The sequence below is a fragment of the Phasianus colchicus genome, chromosome 15 (genome assembly GCF_987193195.1).
Source record: "Phasianus colchicus chromosome 15, bPhaCol1.hap1.1, whole genome shotgun sequence".
Lineage (NCBI taxonomy): Eukaryota > Metazoa > Chordata > Aves > Galliformes > Phasianidae > Phasianus > Phasianus colchicus.
Window position 1 is genome coordinate 17542341 of NC_143450.1, and position 10999 is coordinate 17553339.

The following is a 10999-nucleotide window of genomic DNA, read 5'->3' on the forward strand; positions in this document are numbered from 1 at the left end:
GCACACGTATAATAGTGGGTTGCAAGTTACTTGGGATCAACTGGCAGCAATTAACTTCTTGTGTGCCACTACAACCAGCTCTCAGACATGCTACAAAAGTGACAAGAAACAATGGAGAGAAAGGATTGGGGAAAGCAAAAACAGAATTCATTCTGAGAACAAAGGCAGTAGGAGTCCCTTCAGGTATGGCCTTCTGCATTTAATCCATTCTGCAGAAACTTCCCCATCACGTTCCCTAACCAAGTGTCCACACCTTGCATCTCACCAGCAGCCCCATCACTGAGCACTGCCCGTGGCTGAGGATCATTAAGCACACTCGTACCGTGGCAACTATTTTCTAGGTAAAGCTGCCTCATCTCCTCCACCCTCCCCCTCACACAGAGACAGACTTTATTCAGCAAAGAAACAGAACTTCACAGGGCTGAGCAGTGCTCCTGTGCTTGTGTTGGGCTGACGGCTCTGGGGCTGCTGTATCAGACTTGTCCCTTACAATGAGAGGTTTTACTCCTGGTATAAATCCAGTTATTGTGTTCCATTCCATGTTTAGCCAAGAAAACCCTCATCTTTCCTCCTCAGACATGCACAGATTAAGCCCTGGCAAGTGGGAGGCCTCACATCATCACACATCCCTAAGGCTGCTCCAAACCCGGGTTAAACATTGCAAAATGTGGTTTTAATGTTTTCCAGGACACTTCCTGTTCCTTCATCTGCTTTGCTGCTGACTGCTGCAAAAAAAATGCCTTTGGATGGGAGCAGATGGACTTTGGCAGCAGATGCTCTGGAAGCAACCAAGGGCAGAGTTAGCACTCAGTAAAAAGGATCCAGATAAAGCACAACACTGACATTCCATTTTCCAGCATTGCCCTTCTTCCTCCTGCCAGATCCCACAAGCTCGTGTTTGGATGTGGGCATGCAGCGTGCCCCCAGTCACCCTCCCTGCATGCAGCCAGCAGCTCGGGGTGCCCCGGCCAACAGGCAGCGCTCCACAGCCCGACTGCAGGGAGCTGCAGGCAGGCAGCACAGCACTGCTGGAGGGAACCTGCTGCCAGGTACGTCTGACAGCACCCAAACCGGGTGACATGCACAAAGCCACGCTCAGGTCCTCGCACCCGTGTCCTGCAGGTGCTCTGGGACGTGCTACAAATGGTCCCAGTGCAGGGGAAGAGAAACCTGCTTGTGCTGAGAGCCTGAGGACACAGCACGAACACACTCCCTGCAGCCCTGCAAGATCTGCCCGCGGGGTTTCGCAGAACCCTTTTCCTTCCCCAAACACACGCATTTATCCACTAATTAAGGAGCAATTAACGAGTTGAAAAAGCGCCCAAGAGGTGGCTCTGCTGTCCCTTACCTGGACCGCCACGTGCTGTGGTACCTCAGCGCTGGTGGGCGGCTCCGCACACATCGCTGCATCCGTGCACAGCCCCACTGCCTCACCTGCACAAATCGCCCTTTGGTTTATTACGTTCCATCGCGCAGAGCGCTACAGTCACAGTGGAAAAGAAAGAAAAGCAAACAGCAGGGGCAGCTATTTCATTATCTCACCAGTCAATTATTAACAACAGCCTGTTTTCTGCCCGAGCCTTTGGGCCGTGGCTCCCACGTGGGTGGAATCGAAACATTCCATGCAGAGGCTGCCGAGGCCACAGCAGGGCAAGCACTGCCCACCCCAACCCAGCACCAGCTCTGAGCTGTGCCAGACGGGCACCCACCCCTGTGCCCAGTGCCCACTCTGAGCACAGCTCAGCTCAGCAGCAGCCCAGGAGCCACGAGGTGCCACCGAGCCACCACTGCCAGCCTTCCCTAAAGAATTTTGCACTGCATTCAGAGGATGAATTGAAAAAGGATGGCATAATAAACACCAGGGCGGTTCAAGGAAACACTGAGGCTGTGTCTTATGTGCTGCAGGTTTGTGATTTCTTTTTTTTTAAAGTGCTTTTTCTCATAAAAACAGCACAGAAGATGCAGACTGGGGCTTTCATCTGTTTTGTGTGAGTTAAACAATTCAAGCCTTTGCAATAAATTCCTCCCTGCCTTCAAATCTATTTGCTGGAGCCTGATATTGCATTTATAACATCCTCATCTGGTGAGATGAATTCCGAATTGTTTCCAGCTGAGCTTAAAAAATAAGCCGATTTTATGCCGCTATTTTTTCCTCAAACTAAGCTGCCAACTGGGCAATGTCACACAGGCAACAGCTCTCCCATTTGTTCTCATGTATGGGGGTCTTCAGATTTCTACCAAAAATAAAGTAAAATAAACCCAAGCACCCTGCTTGCCGTGGCTCCGTTCTGCGGTGAGAAGCAGCTCAGCGCTCTCCAGCAGGAGCAGGCTCTGGATCCAGGTTCAGCCCTCCATCTCCGTGCTCCAGCAGAGAACACGAGCTGCAGATTTGCTGATGGCGACTGAGAACAGAGAGCTGCTCCCAGCAAGTTACTGAGTAACCAGCTCCTGTTCAGTCACTGGCTGTAAGAACATTTTCTGAAAGCAGTGACTCAGTACCTGAGGGAGGGGAGCCAGAAACAGGAGGCGAGGGGATGGCTTCAAAGGGTCTGAGCCATGGGGGATACATGCTGCGCTGTGCAATGCCCAGCTGGAGGAAAAGCAGAGAGCAGAGCAGCCCTCCATGGCACAGCTCTGTGCTGAGGCACTGTGCCTCCCCTCACACCTCTGCACAGCCGTACCAGCGACGTCCAAATGGTGAGTGCTGCAGACAGATCTGAGCTCAGCCCTACACGCATAACGGGCTGTAATGTGCATGGAAAAGAGAACGTGCAGAAAGCCAAAGTCGTCCTTCTATCACTCTGTGCCTCAGGCACTGATCCCTGCCTCAGCCAGGCACTGCAAGGACAGCAAAGTTCAGCAGCTAACCTGTTGGCTTCAGAGAGCTCGGTTCAGCTCCTGGATTTGCCAGAGATCTTTTGAGCTTTGGCACTTGTATCAGGAGAACTGCTAAGCCCTCAGAAGGCACCAAGGTTGAGAGGGCAGCGAAACCTTTCCCAGATACAGCAGAGCCCACATCCCCTCTCCTGATCACTCTGGACAGAAGTTTAACAGACACTGAAGTTCTGTGAAATCCAAGCATCCTTAAATGAGACATGTTGGCAGGCATCTCCTATGTGCAGGCTGGTGACAAGTAACATTATTCTTCACACTGCTGAGGGGATAAATCCATTAAGAAGTGAGGGACCCACAGCCCCAGCCTCTAAACCAGCACAACTCCTACTGGTAACTTAGAATAACGTGGTATTATGCATACAATAATCGCATTCACTAGTTAGTCCAAACCATAAATCACATGCTTCCTAATGCTCCTCCAAAATGACAGACCAGGTGCCTTGTAAGGAAGCTGTTAAGCTACAGACACAGCCCATGATGGCATGCATCTCCCAGCAGGGCTGCCTGGAGGTGGGTGCTGCAGGGGCCTGCAGGAACGAGGAGCACCGAACACCAGGCAGAGCCAACAGGCACTACAGCTCCTTCAGAGCCCCCAGCTGTCACAGTACATCCACGTTGTACAAATATTAACTATTAACCCTTCTCCCAGCCTCTGCACAAAATGCTGCAGGTTGGGCTGGACGCCCTTGGCCGTATCCCCACATTCACCTCAATGAGATAACAGCTCACAGCGATCGAGAGATGTGCAGCAGGGAGACCCCAAAAGAAAGGGCTTACAGCTGCTCTCAGCAGTAAGAACACCGCAATGCATGGGAAACGAGACAGACAGCTCCCTCCTGTGCCATGCAGCCACGCACACAACAGCTGCTCCTCCATCACCAGCACGGAGTAACTGCATCCCTGGGAGATCATCACACCATGAGAAAGCGCCCTTAGGTTTGTTATCCACAAACTTCCATGGCAATAACAGCAAGTGGTCAGGAGTAAAGATCATTAAAGAGTTTTGTAAATACAGCTGAGCTGAGATTCATTTTATTTGTCCTTGGGTTCCTGAACATTTACAGCGCGTTTCCAAACTCTCCCCTGCTGTCAGAAATGATGACACACAGTGCATTTCTAAACTGGAAGCTGAGACACCTGGGAGCCCCTGGGCTGACACAGCCTGTGTTCTCAGAGATGCATCTGATCTCGTAACATTCAGTGCACAGAGCTCAGCGGTGGCCATCAGCACACCTCCCGACTGCTGCTCTGCCACAGGCACAGCATAAAAATGCTTAGAAGCAGAAAAGCAGAAATCCAGCTTTGGGACCAAACCTCACCTCTGAATACTGCTCTACGGGGTCCTGCCTCAGGCTCCCACTGCTGGGGTGAGTTCTGCACACGCATGCAGCTCCTGAAGACACTGAGCTGTATTTCTGGTTAAAAAGCACAAAACAGCTGCAGCCAACAAAGAAGGCCGCTGCCAGCTCACCTTACCAGCACCTCATGCTCTCTTTTAGCACAAACCATGTAGTACCAACACCACCAAAGCAGCAGTGCTGCTGTAAGCCCATGCTGGTCCTGAAGCCCCCAGTCCCTTGTACCACAGGTGAGAAAGCAAAACCCAGGGGGGTGTTTGTTTGGGCAAACACAAACAGCAAATGCTACCCATAAAGCTGCAGTCCACCCAGAGGGCTGTTACCTCTCAATGTTATTTTCATTACTTGGCATCAGCTGGGTTACAGATGGCTGCTCAGAGTTACCGGCTTCAAAAACTGGGTCAGTGGTGGCAGAGATAGGAAGGAAACATAACAATCTCAGGCTTTACCAACCCAAACCATCTGAATGACAGCAGCCTAACAGAGAAGATAATTTCCCTGAGAGTCCTCATTAAGCCCAGGCCTGGCAGTGCAGTGCTGAGCGATCAGAGCAGTGTGTGGGGCAGAGGACTGGAGCATCACTACAGATGCACACTCAGTGCCTTTTACCACCACCCAGTAATTCCTACAGGAGTTAATCCTGCTGTGTAACCTTACAGCAAACACAATCAGTAGCACTCCAGCATTTCCTAAGATGTACTTAGTTTTTGTTAGCAGGGTATAGACAAAAGGCAATACAACAGCACTACCACTGCTCTAATTCATACAGATGTGCCCCAGATCGATGACCAAGGCCCCTACATTCCTCCAGTCTCCAGTTTCATACAAAACATTCTGCAGCCAAAGCCACTCAGGGAGGCTTCCCCTGCCCTTGCTCCCATGGGGGATGGTTTCCCAACCCCAGCAGTACGGGCATTTTCAGCACACAGGGCTTCCAGCTGCAGTGTGGAGCAGAAGCAAACAGCTGAGTGCCAAGGAAAAGCAAGCACAGTGCCAGCAGTTACCTGAAAACACTGGTATTGCTGCCAAAGGTTTTGCATTGTGAAAGCACAGCCATGCTTACAGCAACAGAAACCTCCGCTGCAGGTTTTGACCGGGTCAGGTTATGGGATTTGTTCCCAGAAAATATGTAATTGTGGGTCTTTAGGTCAGAACAATCAAATCATACTTGAAGTTCTCATTAGAAAAATAAAACAATGTTTAGCTGAACGAGTTTCCCAACTGAAAGCATGTTGTAAGAGTGCTTAAATGCTAAAACTTCAGTGCCCAAGCTCTTTGAACCTGCAGAAGAATTCTTGGGGAGCACCAAACACTGTATCACCCAGAACAGTGACAGTCTAGTGTCTGAATCAAAGGGCTTCAGCAGCTTGGATAGGCATACAATGGGCTCAATGCCACTGACTAGTACGGTTTCTTAAACTAAGTGAACTTCATTGGGTACAGCTCATGCACTGCCACAGATCCCTGGGCCACAGCCTGGCAACTGCTCCAGTCACTGAAGTGCAAACTGCACCAATGGAAATAGCAGGCATGCAGGCACCTCGCTGCTGCTGGGGGCTGGACTGAAGAAGACAGCTTTTAACATCCCCTAAAGTAAAATACATTCAGTTTTCCATTACATTTATGACCTCTTCCTAATGTCTAAGCCTCACTTTAATAAGATCATACTAAACACAGTATACATCTATTGAATAATCTGTATGTTTTACCTTTTTGTTTTGCCTTTTTTAACCCGGCACATCCCATGCAAATACCTCAGAAGCTTTATTTGTACAGAGAAGCAATGAATAAGGGAGCTCTTGCACAATTAAAGGTACTGGGAGAAGAGGACAGAACCTCCAGAGCCGCATCGGACCTTTCCCCTCCATAGCTACAGCTTGTGCAACTCCAGCAGATCCCAGCAGTCACTCCCTCAGTGTGCTGCTGCTGGAAGGGGAGATGCCATCCTCACCCCTGCTGTTCCCATGTCCTCTGTGCCATCCCCAGCACCAGCCCATCCCTCCCAGCAGCAGCTCTGGTGTGCACTGGGTTCTGCACTGGGCTGAATTGGATTTCTCGTTTAACAGAAGCTGCTTAGGAACTGATTTGGGATTGTTGCTGGTTTTTTGTTGCTCAGGGTGGCACAAATGTCAGAGTTAGTGCAAGCAGGGAGCAAAGAAGAGTGCACTACTGGGTCAGAGCAGCACTGAGCAGCAGAACCAAGAAGAAACCCACCTCGAGACAACTGCAGCAGCACTGCTGAGCTCATTTCTGCAGCACAGCAGGCTGGTGCTGAGCAGTCCGAGTGCTGCAGCACTTCCTCTAATCTGTGTCCACGTGTGCTATCAGCAGAGGGCAGACCCTCCCCCTGGGTACCAAAGGTACCAACCTGTGCCCAGCACCGGCAGCCACAGCCCCGCTGCACGCCCCCCTCAGCTCTGGTGCTGTAAAACCCTCAGCTCCACAGACCGGCCAAGTGGAAGGGTGTTCAAACAAGCAGTGGGACATTTCTGCCCAACAAAAGTATCGCTGCTCACAAGTTCTATCCTTGCTTTTTTTTTTTTTTCTACAGGTAATTATTGAGCCAGAATGTAAACAAAGCTTGTCACTGCATTTAAAGGAACGCTCAGGGATCACACTGAGGAGCAGCACAGGATGCTGCTCCACCACTCCCAGGCAACCGAGGCCCATTTGTTTCTCTCTCAGGCACCGCAGAATGAGAGAGAAGTAAACAGAGAAGGACAGCAGGGTTCCCCTGGGACAGGGTCCCGTGTGAGCAGCTCCCCAGCTGCTGCCTGTTCTGTGGTCAGGACAGGTTCCTCCCCTGCACTTAGAGAAATGAAGAAATGAGGGGCTGGGGGACATCAGTAGGGTCGCAGGGCAGATGCAGGCACTCTGCTTTCTCTCACAACACTCTAAAACAATGGTGTCTTTGTTATGGGGAGGCTAAATAAATAATGCAGTCATCAAATGACATAAAGAAAAGGAGCAATACCCGACTGAGTTCCAAATACGGGCTGGTGCAGCTCTGCCACCCTTGCAGGTAAATAATCAGCAGTGTGAGCTGGCAGCTTGCTGTTCTTTAAGGCAAAAAGTGCCCAGGGTTGATAGGGAGACATGACATGAAGATCCTTGGGTATTAAGTACAGTTCAGCTCCGGATGACAACTGGTAACATGTATTTCTTTTCCATATGCTTTCATTTACTGCACTGGAGTCAATGAGCACATGAACCCAGCAGGAGTGAAACCAATGGCTCTTGAACGCAACTTTTGAAGAAAATCCATCCATCATGCAAGGCAGCTCGAGCACGTTTCAAGAAGTAAAACTGCTATTATTCTAACAACCAAACTCTAAAAAGAGCATCAGAGGTCTCCAAACAGACATCACATCGCATCACTAGAGATGTGACACACAGCTTTGCATGCAGGCCATCCACAGCTCCCAGGGCCATCCCTGGAATTCCCCCTGGAAGCACAGCACCACCTGCAGCTGCAGACAACACAGCAGCTCTCAGCTGTGCTCCATCTCTCTGCCACCACCATCACGTGTGGGTGCAGCGAAGGGCTCTGCACACACAGGGAAGAGGAGAGGCAGTGCTAAGTGGAACACAGCAGAATAGGAGAGCACTGGGAACAGAGCAGCAGGTCAGGGAAACAGCAGAAAAGGCCATCACAGCAAGGAAGCTTAAAAGAGGTGTGAGCACAGGGGAAAATAAATCAACAGAAGTGCTGTTCTGGAAGAGAATGGGGAGGAAGACAAAGATCATACGGAAACTAGAAGAGCCAAACTTGGCTGGGCAAAGAGATGAGCACCTGGAATTAAGAAAGTGACCATATCTATTGCTGACAAGTCCATAGCTTTTAATAGTCATAGTGACTTATAGTTGCTTGTTTACACTGATTATTTACATTCATTCACTTTACATTTATCCTGCATTTCATTCACTGCATGAAGGGTCTCCAAGCTCAAGCGCTGCTGTGACGCTGCACACCCTGACAGCAGTACAGGCACTGCCATCATCTGCACATCAAAAAGTCCCAAATAGCTCATCCTCAAACACAAAGCCTACACCCATGCATGCACACAGAATAGAAAATGTAAATCCTGTACCACTTGTGGTAACGCACAGGACTGGGTTTGGGTGTAATTTTCTCATTACCCAACCTCCACTCCAGCTTGGAATGCACAGCACAGCCAGAGGAAGCTGAGGTTACCAGATCAGGACACCCCCAGGAGTGGTGCAACCAACTTCACCCCCAGCTCAGCCCATTCATTCTGACACCCCACAGTATTCAGTGCCTGAACCCTCAGCCTTTCTAAGCCACAGAATCATCACTCTCCTGATAGCAAAGAATCTTCCAGGAAGTGTTCCTGTCAGGTGATGAAATATTTAAACACATTTGTTCACTTTTGAAAATGTACAAAATTAACATTGAGTTCCAGATGAGCATTAAGCTCAAGTGGATCTTCAGATCTGCCACACACCTGCAGAAATGATGAGCTGATGTCACAAGAGCAGATGATGAAGAGCAAGGTGACAGAAACTGGAATGTGTTTAAGGACTGAGCTAAGTCTATGAGACTTGGCACCATATTTCTAACACAGTCTTTCCTTTGCAAATAACTTTTAAAGAAATTAAAACTTGATTTTAATAACTAAGGTTAGGAAAACATCACAAACAAAAAGGAACTAACTACAATTAGCTCTTTTTTCCCCCTCCTCATTGCTTTTAGCTGTCTGTATGAAAATTATCCACGCCTATAATTATGTTTAAAGAACATTCACAGAACTCCTACTCCATTTGTGTCCACCCCACCCCTCCCAGCCCCATTCCCACCCACCAGCCCTGCCAGGTCCTGGGGCACAGTCAGTGGCAGAGCCCACAGTTCCAGTGTGGCCGATGCCCTCCAGGAGCCCACAGTGGCAGTTGGGTTCTGCACCTGAAGCCATGGGCTGGGGGCAGCCGGGTCATTTATTCCTTGGAATGAGCCCAGAGTCAGCACAGCCATGGCTGGGAGCTCCTGGAGATTCCAGCAGGATAAGGACAAACTCCAGACATTTAAGGTGTGCAATTTTTGGAGATTATTAATTGACCAGACTTGGGAGGCTCTTCAGAGGGAAGAACAAAAGCGCATCCCTAATGCAAATCCATGCAAAACAAAAATTAGTTCCCTTTTCCAAAGCATGGGAAATGCAGCTGTTCAGTGACAGCTCAGAACTACTGAAAATAGGAGAGAAAGCATTTTATCCTCTAAGATCATTGTTAGGGACACAGGGTTTGTTCTGCTCACGTTGTCCCAAAAACCCAGACCGAGCAAACAGCCAGAGTGCAAATTATCACCTGAAATAAACTCCAGCAAAGTCAGAACAAGGCAGCAAGTGAGTTCAACTTCAAAGCTGACTTTGCTGTTCAAAGCTGAACAGGAGAGTTCAACTCCAAAGCACAGAGGTGGCACAGCAGCAGGGCAGCACAGCAGCAGGGCAGCACTGCCACATCCCCAGCCCTGCGTGTGCTCAGACTCAGAGCTCAGCACCAAACACAGCAGACAAGAGCAGCATCAGAGCACACAAAACCTCCCAGGCGGATTCATAAGAAAATCATTTGCATTTGCTCTCACCACACAAATCACTGGAAAATCTCCTGGGATTTTCTCCCCCTCCCCTGCAAACACCTCTCCTTCCCAGCCACTCCTCTACCCAATTTATTCACCTCGGATTTCTGTTTTTCAGCTGTGTGCTCAGGTCGGTTCACAAGTTTGAACTGTAACGTTTTCCCATGGACTTTCACACTGAAGCACACACTGCTAAGAGATACTTCAGAAACACAGCACTTCCAAACATCGTACAACACAGTGCTCAGGAGCTCAGCACGGAATTGCTCAGCTCACAGCAGTGCAGTGCATTCGCTCTGCTCCATCCCGGCGCTCTGGAGACCTTTGCTGCTCAAAGGAGACCCCGCAATGACCGGCCCGGGATGTCTGCAGGAATTAGCGATGCAGCTCAGGTCGTGAGCACAAAGATTTGAAAGCCTCCTGCTGAGAACGGCGCAAATAAGCCACGTTGATACACAGCAGAGCAGCCTTAGCCACGTAACGCCGCTTATGCTAATCTACAAAAGGGCTCTTCTCGCCGCGGAGATAACATCACATGAGATACAATCATCTTTAGGACCATTTTTAGCAGCCAACAGGACAGCGTACCTTTGTACAGATGAGAGCCCCTTTCCAGCTGGGACCGCTTCAGGCAGGAATCAGCGCCGTGCGCTGCCAGCATCGGCTTCCCGCAGCAATCCACACGGCAGCTCTCGAAAGCGCTACTTCAGAACTTCCCCAAGCACCTCAGGGCTCACCGGCCCTCCAATCGCTGCATAAGCGATCCCTCCCCCTCCTCCCTTCCCAAATCCATCTACCTCCGTCAGTCCCAAATCACTCCCAGATGGGTAACGCGCTCTCAGCAGTCGGACAGCAGCGCAATTCACGGAGCGGCGCTCAGCTCAATGCCCGCAGCGCTGCGAGCGCCCGGCCCCGGGGAGGCACGGAGGTGGGGTCAGGGGAGGCAGCTGGGAGCGGGAGCTGCTGGGCCGAAAGGAGGAGAACCTCCCACATACACACACACATACATACATACACACACGGACACGGGGAAAGAGCGGAGCGGCTGCTCGAAGTCGTGGGAACGGGCAGCGCTGGGCAGAGTAACGTCGTGGGTTCCCTTCCCTGGAGTTCCGAGCTGCCACGATGGGCTGCCTTACAATTCAGTGCTTTT

General features: G+C 50.2%; 1 protein-coding gene across 5 annotated transcripts in view; it reads right to left on the reverse strand.

The window, feature by feature from the left end:
- Window positions 1-10999, reverse strand: part of SHROOM1 (shroom family member 1) — a 28822-nt gene extending 17823 nt beyond the window's left edge. For 2 of the 5 annotated variants that reach the window (XM_090150912.1, XM_090150910.1), the window contains exon 1: window positions 1349-1486. The gene's annotated coding sequence lies outside the window, so the exon portion shown is untranslated. Of the gene's footprint in view, window positions 1-1348; window positions 1487-2267; window positions 2383-10434; window positions 10620-10643 lie in introns of those variants that run through there. The other 3 variants (XM_090150911.1, XM_031598475.2, XM_031598474.2) reach the window with 3 other exon arrangements.